Source organism: Pteropus medius, unplaced genomic scaffold, assembly GCF_902729225.1.
Source record: "Pteropus medius unplaced genomic scaffold, Ma_sr-lr_union100, whole genome shotgun sequence".
NCBI lineage: Eukaryota > Metazoa > Chordata > Mammalia > Chiroptera > Pteropodidae > Pteropus > Pteropus medius.
Window position 1 is genome coordinate 12,656,554 of NW_024340849.1, and position 12,072 is coordinate 12,668,625.

Genomic DNA, 12,072 nt, shown 5'->3' on the forward strand with positions numbered 1-12,072 from the left:
CTGCTAGAATCCATTTCTTGCTTCTACTCCCATTTCCCATTGATTTAGAACATAGGACCACAGTTCCAAAATTTGACTTTCAGGTTAATTCAATATTCAAATAATCAGAAAGACATCATATGACATACTTGGATTATAGATTTCCCTAAAAATTTCAGAAGAAATATTACAACTTGTAAACTATACTAAATACATTATAATAATGATTTGGAAGGTACTCTCAGGGGTCATAATGAATATTAATTATCTGCATATGGACTTCCAGATAGTAGGATACATAGAAAAGGAAATTCACTTTGTTTTGATTTGTAAATCTCTTATTTCTCTCAGTACCAAATATAAAAATGTATACATGGGGAAAAATAATAGCAGCCACTACGGTCCTATAAAGTAAGTAGTATTTTACATATAAGAAAACTGAGGCCCAGGAAAATTAAGGCGTTAGCTCAAGCTTGCACAGCCAGGATTAGAACCTATGCAAGCCTGATGCAATACCACTGCTACGCAGTCTATGCCAGGCAAGTTTCTGCCTCCAGGTCTACACAGTAAAATGAGTACATTCTGTGATGCCTACCTTCCCCTATAATTCACTGAGCTCATATCCCAGCACCACGGCAGCGTCTGCTCTCAAGAAATTAATGTTGGAGGAGGAGGAACACATTGTACAAATCATCAATAGCATCTCTCTCACCTAAGGTCCTGTACTCAGTCAGTACCATCAACAGAATGTTCCAGCTCCCCCTTTCCATTCCCAAACCCCATGCAGCGCCTCACCTCACAATCTCGACCTCTACCCAGCCCCCTCTTGTCACAGCCCAAGTATCAGAGACCCCCCGTTTACTTACAGTCACAACCCCCAGGTTTGGCCTTACCCCCACCATCCTCAAACCCAGCACTCCTCAGAGATGAACTAGGTGGACAAAGAAGTGGGAGCAGTGCCTAATAGCGTTTCAGAGCCCCAAAGACTATGAATGAGAGAATGCTGCCCACAGACAGGGCAGGGAGAAAATGAGTAAAGTGTGGAAAACTGGGGAGAATCACAACAATGGAAAACAGGAAGGTGACAGTGCCCGAGAAAGCCTCTAAGGTATTGTCCATCAGGTTCTTTGTAACTGGGGTAGGGACAGATCTCAATGCAAATGAGTAAACAATTCCTGCACAAAGACGAGGCCAATTTGAACTTGCTTTTCCTATACTTTCAAAAAGTAACATTATGGAAGCTGATGGGAAACCGGGGGACTCTGGATCCCAATTTAATAACAAGTATTTCTGTTCTGTAAATACCTACTATAGTTTTGAAATTAAAAAAAAAAAATTATTGCATGCTTGAAACATAAAACAAGTGTACTTTGTGGAGAATGAGACAAACCATTTTCTACCTGACTCACCCCTACAGTGCAGAAGGTGTGGTCCCCGAATTCCAGGAACAGCGCATGCTCCAAATGGGGGAGCCGGCATAGCCCTGACTGTGGTTACCTCGTTTCACTTACATCATCAAATGTTGATTTAATGCGTGGTACTGGGGAGTGCAGGGAACGTAAAGATGCATGAGATAACCTCCTTCTCTGATTTCCAGTTTCCTTATTTCAAATGAGGTTCTTCCCTATTCCAAAAATTGATGATTCAGGGTGCTTTATTTAAGACCAAGGAAAAGTTAAGGAGATCTGTTCTCCTCAAAGGCATCTGTTGCATTCTGATACTTGAGTAGTGGTTAAGCTAAACTTCAAAGAAACCTTTAAAAATTTTGGACCTCGCTTGGGTTTCCCATCTGTAAATTGGGGATAACATCTCTCCTACCATCGGCTGCGAAAATGCTTGTCAGGCACAAGAGCTCGTAGGATTTATGCCACAATAACAAGAGACTAGCACAGCAGTTCTCAGCCTTGACAGCAGATTATAATAACCTGGGGAGACAAAAAGTACCCAAATCAGGGCCCTACCTCCAGAATTTAAATTTGATTCAATAGTTGGTGGGGAATTAGAACTTTAAATATCCCCTGGGTGATTCTAACGAGCAGCTAAGGTGAGAAGCACTGCTGTCGGTTAATTTTAAGGACAGTTCTCATTTGGTCTGACTATGATGATACTTCCATTTAAATCAGCATTTTTAAAAGCTATACTAATAAGCACAAGCATGATGCTCCTTCCCTTCAGCGGTGAGTGACAGCACGTTGACAGTTATGGTTGCTGCCACAAGCTGGCTGACACAATACAAAGGGGCATTATTCCAGGAGGAACAAAACATGTTTTCATTCTTTGGGGAGGGGGGGCGGGGGGGGGCTCTGTTACAGCTTATTTCAACTCAAATAATCACTACACTCCAGCCTCGACATAGGAGAATGTTACCCATTTTATGACATTATTTCTCCTTTTACCTTTAGCCCATGAAATAAGAACAGCTGGCCTGAAATACACCTGAGGACCAAACTGACTTCCATGACATCCGGGAACCCGGCACTTTGATGTATGAACCTCAGTGGGAGGTGCTAATATACAGTAATGGCAACGTTTGAAAAGGTGATGAATAAGGTCCACACAAATCAAAATCAACCAACATCTAGACCTGTAAGTTTATAAGATCTGTCCTAAGGCTGGTACGCAAACAATCACAGTATCTGCAGCTTGTATCTAGAGGGACTTGTGTTTTATTTCCCACGGGCCCGGCTGGCACGTGTTCTCAGCCTAAGGGACAGATTCCCTCCCCGTCATTCCTCAGGACTCTCTATTACTTTGCTCTGGTGACTTTTATATAAGTTTATAATCCACGTCGCTAAATGTAAATCAAATGGCGAAAGCTGATGGGGTATGAGGAGCCCCACACTCTCTCTATAAATGTGTGTGTGCACGTTCCGTGCTTAAGTTCTAAAGTAACACCCTGGGGAGCGAAAAGAAAAACGGCGCAGGCGCAGTGAGAAGCCCTCGTCTGCTTTTCATCCAAACACCATGTCACACACAGTTTTGGAAACACGAAGAGCTAAAACAGTGATTTACTCTACCTTTCCGGATGATCCCTGGCCCCTATATTTATAGCCTATACTTTCCTTAAAGTGAACTGTTTTCCTGAGCGACCAAAAAAAGGGTAGCAGAAATCAGAGCAGCTAGCGTTGGAGTTCTTACCCCACGCTGGGCTCTTGCTCAGTGCTTTATAACCCGTAGTGTTGTTATTCTCGCTTCGCGGAAAAGGAATCTGAGATGCACAAGGTTAGTATCTTCACACCTGGCCCGATTCCAGAGCGTATGTGCTTAAGCAGAGGTGGGAATTACCCAGTCAGCCCTCGCCACCTAGACAGAGTCCACAATTTGTTCGTGCTCTCTTTAAAATGTAAACATACATGTCTATCCATTCAAAAAATATCTGGCGAGTGCCTTATATATGTCATGTCATATACATACTGGAAACTGGGTCTATGGAGTTGAATGAGATATACATGGCCCCTGTTCCCTAGAGAATAGTTTAAGGGGGTGAGGCAGATGTTACATAATAGCTGCCAAAATCATAATTTAAGTTTAACTGTGACAAAAAGCCAAGGAGGGATGTAGAGTGAGAAGTTAAGAGAAGCCGACAGTGGAGTGGAGCTTCGTGGAGGTTGGGAGAAGGAGTCAACACACGTTACCCTGTGCCAGGCATTGCAAACACTACTTAGGTGGTTGTTATTTTACGTATGTTTCGCTACAATTCTTTCAGCTATGTACTATTATTGTCTCTATTTTGCAGAAGGGCAAACTGAGCAAGATAGGTCAAGTAACCTGCTCAAGGTCCCACTGAGGTCAGACTTTCATTGCCAGTGCTAAGGCTGGTGAGAAGTTCTGACTGGCTCTCCTGCAGAAAACAACTAAAAATTGCCTGGATAAATAAAATCTTCTTGAAAGCATTTAACAGCTGACATGATAATAAAGAACCATTAGGCTAAAAATATAAGTAAAAGCAGAAACCCAGATAAATAAGCAGAATGCTGAAGATGCTTTTTTATTGAGAGTTTTTTTCTGAATTTGAACTTCAGTTATCAAGGCCACAGAATTTGAACTTCAGTTATCAAGGCCCCAGGAGTCTAGTAGAAGTCTTCCACACAGGACATTGGGACCCACAAGGGCTGTACCCTTAATGTCTAATGATGAACCAGAAATAATTTAACCCCGCCACCCTCACCCCCACGGAAAGTCCTCTGGGACCTGAGCATATTGGGAGGTGGCCCCAAAAAAGCTGTAATAAAAAACAAGTCTTCCTTTGGATTTATGGCCCAAATCCTCATGACCTGAGCAATCCAGAAAACCTCAAGCTATGACTTTATCTTAAAGTTGTCCCAGACTTTTAATGTTTTCAGGAATCTCAGAGAAACAAATGCAAAGCTGAGAGAACCACGCTTTCAACCTAAGCATCAAACAATCCCCTCAAATAAATTCCTAAGAAAAATATACACCTCGCAATAATAAATGAATGAATGAATGAATGAATGAATGAATAAACATCCAAGCAAACTAGGTACAAGAGTGATAACCAGTAGTAAAAAAAAATGTTGAAGTTATTCAAAATAAATTATTTTTAAAAATGCTAAGCTTACTAGGTCAAAACCAAACAAGCTGAAATATGTCCTCAAGGAATAGGAAAAAAATACCTCCCCCTCAAAATAACATAGCAGATTTTTTAAAAATTAAAATATAATTGACACATAACATTGTTAGGTTTAAGGTATACAATGTATTGATTTAATGCATTTATATTACAATATGACAGCCATTGTAGTGCTACCTAACACTATCTATCATGTTACATAAATATAATTTATTCTAGTGGTGGGAAAAATTAACATAGCAGATTTTAAAGCTGGAACTTGTAGAAGTAAAAAAATTCGATGATTGAAATAAAAAACTCAATGGATATATTAAGCATTGTATTAGGCATGTCTGAAGAAAGAATTAATGAACTGAAAGACAAGTCTGGAGAAATTATACAGAAATTATGTAGCACAGAGAGAGATGGAAAATATAAATGAGAAATTTAAAGATACGGAAGACAAGAGTTAAAAGGTCTCACATTTGTCTAATCAGAGTTTCAGGAGAGGAGAGCAAAGTTGGGGCTACAATATGGAACTGAATTTTATCTTGAGAGCAATAACAAATCACTGAAAATTTTTAAGTAGAGCACTGAGTAGAGTTGTTATGGAAAATGATGTTTATTCACTGCTTAAATGTATCTGGCTGAGGGGGCAAAAAGGCTGAAATGCAGCCTGTATTCTATTTACCAGGATATGTGCCCGGTGAGGGTTTGCATCTGCCTGAAGAAAGGGGAGCATTTGTCTGGCTCCTAGAAACACTATATGGCTAATCATAGCCCTGGCTCTGACATAATGGGTTTCAAGTTTTTCTCTTTGGATATGATGTAGAAAATGGCTTTTCTCATAGAAAAGTGATATCCGATCAGTTTTTCCATCATTCCTGCAAAGGTCAGATTTCCAAACTTCTTCTCTATATGCAGCCAAAAGGCCACACTATTAAGAAATAACTAACACATCCATGTTTATTCGTTTTATGTGAGATTGATTAAAGCCCATTTTAGCCCTTGATCTGGACACTGCTTTATGCAGACTTTTGCTATTGTCTTCCTCCATAGCTGTTTGCTTTCTCTTTTCATCCCACCTGAATACAATTTGGGATGGAAAAGGGAATTTCATCTTCTTTTTCATCTTAGTGGAGTATGTCAGGTAACATGGGCATTGCTTTGCATTCTGAAGCATGGAAGCTATTTTCTTTAACTGCCATACCCAAACGAGCATCACTACTCCTGACCCCGTGTGTTATCTGAAATCCCTAATCAAAAGAACAATCTGATATTTAACCAGCTGACGCATCATATTATATGCATTTTAGTGAAAGAGAGATGATGGTTAATGGCTCCACTCGAAATATTATGAAAAAGACTATTGGAGTTGAGATAGTTTACAACCCTCAGAATAGGAATTAGCGGTAAAAGATAAAGAAAGACATGAAAGTGGTGCTAATTATGGCGAAGGACAGTAAAGCAGGAAGTTGGAGTTCACTCTGTTATGCCTCAGGAGAGAGAAGCTGACATCTGGGTGAGGGGTGGGTCCCTCCGTAGTTGCGCTGGGTGTTGGCAGGAATGGAGTTAAATCTGCACAGTCCTGGGTCTCGGGGAAGAGGTTTGAGAAATGTCCACTGAGCAAGGCCAACTAGAGGAAAACAAAGTTACTCCAAACATCTAAATCAACTGGGTCACTTAAAAGATCCAGAGGGCCATCGGATCATAAGATCAGAAAGACAAGAGAGGAAAACATCTTATTTGCCGTGAATCAGGACAAATTTACAGCATCTTGTGGGAACTGCAGGGAAGAAAGATGTTTATACTGAAGAAGGGATGGTAAATCGAATTAATTACATAGCACCCATTAGCACTAATTAAAGATGTGGAATGCATCGTTGGTATTTTCTTATTTGGGTTGCTCTTGGGTGCTCATTTTCTTTCTGTGAACACAGAAAATATTAATAAAGGCTTTCACAGAATCACTTTAAACTTTGAAATCTAATTCTCCTTTTACAGTATAACCAAAAGTGCTCAACCTCCTAATTTCCCATTTATGGGGAAATCCTGAATCTTATTCTTTTAGTTGAGGTTTTATTGTATTTACATTTTTAAAGAAGAGCTTGTTAAATCCGTCACTAAAGTATTTGTATGCAGGGTTATCCTGTTCTCATCTGCCACCCTAATTTTCTAGAAACAACAAAAGGATGAGCCAAATCTATGACTGTTGGGGTGGGTTATGCACCATTTGAAGGGAAAATGATGATGAGTACGAAACATACTCTGTCTTTAAAAAGATATAGCTCAGAAAGGGAAATAGACATATAAATAAATCATGTAATTCAATATGGTAAGTTTCAAATAGATAATTGTATTAAGTAGAGTTGAAGCACAGTGGAAAGAGTAATTTATTCATTTTTAAAGTATTTATTTGCACAGAGATATTTATAACAGTTTTATTCACATTTGCCAAAACTTGGAAATAATCAAGATGTCCTTCAGTGGGCGAATGGTAAACTGCGGTACATTCAATGGAATATTATTTAGCATTACAAAGAAATGAGCTATCAAGCTATGAAAAGACAGGGAGGAAACTTAAATACATATTACTCAGTGAGAGAAGCCAATCTGAAAAGACTACATGGTGTGCGATTCCAACTATATGACATTCTGGAAAAGCCAAAACTATGGAGACAGTAAAATGATCAGTGGTTTCAAGAGTTAGGGAATGAGAGGGGTGAATAGACAGAGCACAGATGATTTTTAGGGCAGTAAAACTACTCTGTATGATAATATAAAGGTGGATACGTGTCATTATAAATTTGTCCAACCCACGGAATGTACACCAAGTGTGAACCTAATGTAAACTGTGGACATTGTGTGACAATGATGTGTCATTGCAGGTTCACAGATTATAACGAATGTACTACTCGTATGGGGGACCTTGATTAATGCAGGCGTCTGTGCATGTTGATAAATGCAGGCAGGGGCTACATAAGAAATCTCTGTATTTTCCATTTTCCTGTGAACCTAAAACTGCTCTAAATAGTTTTTTTTTTAAGTTTATTAAGTTATTTATTAGGTACTCAATGTGTACAAAACACCATATCAGGCATTGAGGGAAATGAAGGAATAAAAAAAAATAATTCTTGCACCCTTTCTTTGTGTGGAGGTGGGAGCAAGCTTAAAAAGAAAAACGTTTTTGAGGCTCTTTGAGAGGGTTAACAAGAGTAACTATCATTATTTAAAAATCTCCTAAGAGACATTTCACTACTTTGGGCCCAGTGATAGAAGAGAGAAACTGAAGAGAGAATGACCTCTGCCAGCACTTTTGGCCCAGAGAGATCTCTTGCTCCAGGAGCTAGGATGTGTTGGGTCAGCCGGGTTATTTTTTCTCCTGATGTCCCAGAGCGCTGCAGGAGCACATGGCCGGCTTGGGTTCACGTTAGTCAGAGGTCACTAGCCGGGCTTTCGGCAAATGTTTAACCAACAGGTTTGCATTTTGCCAGCAACACAGTTACTCTAACTTCTCCTTGCTGTCAGATTTGCTGATCAGAGGTCAATAGCAACTTTGAGAATAGTTATTGATTTATAAAGTCAAATATTCCTCGATCCTTGCCAAACACAGATTCCATTCCTCACCCGAAAGAACTGGTATGATGTAGTTACTACCTGGAGAAAAGAATTCTTCTATGCCCTATTGTATCATAGAACTGCAACAACAATGTGCACATTGCTGACATCTGCTTTCATTCAACACCCAGATTAATTGCCTTTCAAAGGATATGTTGACTTTGCCACCACCTTAGTCAGTATTTTCTTTGGGATCAATAACATGTCAAAACTTTCGAGGTGGAGCTGAGAGTCTGCAGATTAAAGAAGCTTCAGGGAGGAACTGAAGCCACGTAATGAGGAAACGAAGTCACATGTCGACTCTTAACGGTAATACTTTTGCTTTGGAAACCTGAGTCAGGATTCCTCGTGAAGCTCGTACCCGCCTGACTCTCAGAGTTTTTTTTCAGAAGGAAAATGAGACTTTGGCTGCCTAATTCAACGAATTATGCAATGCATACAGCTTCTTCCCTGAAACGGGAAGTAAACGGGAGTAAAATTTGTGATTCACGTTTTTATTAACAGCATTCGTTGAGCGTACCAAAAGTGTGATGTGCATGTCACTCAACTCTCATCACACAAACAGTTCCTACACGATTTAGACTGAAAAAAGCTTTCTGCCAGAAACTCATCACAACAGCCTCTTCAACCAGAGCCTCAGTTTATGCTAAAGGAAGCTGATCCACAAAAAGGTCAGGTTAAATTTGCAAGGGCCACACGAGGAACAGTAGGACTCGGAGCTGCCAGGCCTCCTAGCAATTCCACTGTATAATCCTTACTGCTACCCGCTCTTCTGTTCTTCAATGGAGGAATACTGTAGACCAACGCTACTCAATCTACACCTGCGTGCAAGTCCCCTGGGGATCTTGTGAAAACGATGATTTGATTCAGCATGTCTGGGGTGGACCTGAGCTTTGCATTTCTAACAAGCTCCTGGTGGTGCCAGTGCCATCGGTCCCCAACCCTTTTGGTACCAGGGACCAGTGCTCCTGTAAACATCTAATGCCTGAGGATCTGAGGTGAGGCTGAAGTGGTGATGCTAGCGCTGGGGAGTAGCTGTAAATACAGATGAAGCTTTGCTGGCTCACCTGCCGCTCACTTCCTACAGGGTGGCCAGGTTCTAATAGGCCATGGACTGGTATCAATACATGGCCCCGGGGTTGGGGACCCCTGTGCCAAGCCGTTGGGCACAACCATATTGAGTAATCTGGCTGTAGATGATTATGTGCTCTACCTTGTCCTACCCAGCTCATTTTTGTCATCATCATCGGTGGTGCCTTTTTCTATCCCACTGCATATGAATTTTGATCTGGTTGTGATATTATATCAAGTATTGAATCTAGCCCTTGTCTTCTGAGATAACCTTTAAGAGATTCATTTATATAGACATCCTCTTAGGGAGATTTTAAAAGTATCTTTAGGCCATTTCCCTTTTAATGCCATTTCTGCCCACTGTTGAGACATGTCACCATTTGCCAGGGCTAAGGACCAAAATATGGCACCTAAAGGCGCAAAACTATCCTGGCGTAAAGTCTTTAAAATAGGTTCTGGGTTAACACAGATAAATTTTTCAGAGATGCAGCAGAGTAGAAGTGGTTGTGAGCTTGGACTTGGGATTCCTGAATGCCAGGGACTCTTTGCCCCATAGCCCTGTGAGCCTGGACTTCAAAACTCTTGGCCTCAAGTTCACAATCTGTAAAGGGAGTGGTTGGAAGAGATGAACTGGAATGTCTCTTAACTTCTAAAGTTTTATGATTGGTGATGAGCAACATTTTTTTTTTCTAGATTGCCTACCAAAAAATATGATGGAAGTCCTTACCAAAAAAATAGAAAGCAAAGTTTTCATTTGTACAATGAGGAAGACTTCAATGAAATGGACTGGTAAATGTAAGCCAAGTGTTGGCTTCTCTCATCTTGCTTGTTGCTATAGCAGGAAGAGTTGTGGATTAGGAGAGACAACAGACAGGCTGTGCGACATTGGGCAAGTTACTTCATCCCTCTGAGTCTTGCTTCAATACCTGCAGAATGATGGGATCGACATTCTAAGTCTGTCTTAGTGCTAATGATGCATATAATAAATAGAAACTATTACAAAATCCTTTCTCATTAGTCCTCCATCCTTAACCATGATGAAGACAGTGGGTCCCCAAGCACACTCTCTATCCCTATTGATGAAGCAAGTACAAACTCCTGAAAAACATGGACACATTTTATTCTGCCCTACCCTCCACTGTCTTTTAAATTGTTGGTCCAATTCACATAAATGAATTTGAATGTTACCATATGAATGAATGAATGTTACCACAGGACAGTAGGGAATAATCAGACACACCAAAGTCAGTGCTGACAACAAGGTTCAACAGGAGCTATAAGGCAGGTCTACACAGAATGACACAGAAGCTATTGGCCAGAGGGGCAGTAAAAGGAGTTTTCAATCCCTGAGCTCTTAAAATGCCCAGATTCCTCTGGATGCAAGATGAGTCAGGAAAGGGTGCTATTAGCAATGCTACAATAATGCTAAGGACTCCAAGAGGGAAGAAAAGTTAGCAAACTTGAGATCTTCTCTGATTTTTATTTCACTCCCTAATGCTAATTTTAATTTGAATTGGGCATTGGGTTTAATCAGAAGTGTTTCCACAGGGTACAGAACCCATGAGATTAAAACATGTATGTGGCCTCCCAGCTTGGTTTCAAGACAAAAATCCAATCTTGCAGGGAGGCCTTGAATGTTTGGGACTTGTAGGCAGATATAATTAATAGATCGTAGATGTTAGAGCAGGAAAGATCCTCATCAGTTAGTCCAATCCTGTGCTTTTCTTCTCAAAGGCAAACTTAGGATGTAGAAAAAGGAAAAGTAAACTTGCTACAGGGATGTGGAAAGCTGTTGGTGGGGCCCTTCACGAACGTATTCTCATTTAGGGGCCTGGCTCAGGTCGGGGACCTCTGTCTGGACCAAGCTGCCTAGGTGGTTCTTAAACATAGTCAAGTCTGAGAATCTAGCTTTGAGCAGTTTCAGTCATTCACACGTTCATGCGAATAGATTTCGATTCCTTTCTTGACCACCAATTATATTTATTTAAGAAGAAGAAGAAGAACCTATCGTTAATACAGGAGGTTATTTTGTAATGGTTCTGGTGCAAGGTAAATCTGGCGGTGGGGCTGGGGGAAACAGCACGAAAGGGACGATAGAATGCACTGGGGGAAAAAATCTTTTCATTAAGGCTTTGCTCAGAGTTAGCTTTGATTTTAAAATTAAAAAAAAAAAAAGCTGAGTCAAAATATCCCTTTAAAGGAGGCAATAGAACCACTCTTTAAGCCAACGCACCAGTTCAACTCATCAAACTGGAAATTACTTCCACTGGGGTGGAGTGCAGGGAGGGAGGCCCTCGGTGACACTGCAAGGCTGAAACCTCCACAGAGCTATCCACACATCTGTGAGCACTGCCGACCGCCTCAGCTTCTCTTTCCTGTTTTCCTCTCATTCCTTATGGAGACGGATTCCTAAAGGGAAGAAACGTATTGGACATCCAGCCACCTTCTCAAAATCACACCGTATCTCTTGATGTAAAGGGCGGCTGTGATCACAAAGTTGATAAATAGACACCTTTTCAGGTTCGACTTTTCCAAGATTTGGCAGTAATTTACGCACAGGGTCCCCGGGAGAGATGACAAATTCATGTATTTAGTGAGAATGAGCTGAGTCCCTCCCCTGAGATGAACACTACTTAAAGAATATAGAAGACACAAAATGCAATGTCTCTGTTCCCTAAAAGTTTATAGTCTTGTCAGGGAGATGAAACAGACACACTGAAAGCAGAAAGCAGTACCAGACCCTGCATACTAGGTGCTAAAGGGAATAAGGTTCATTTAATGAGCTTCTATAGAGCATTAACCAAATCCCATTTCAAAATTCAACTCAGGTAAAA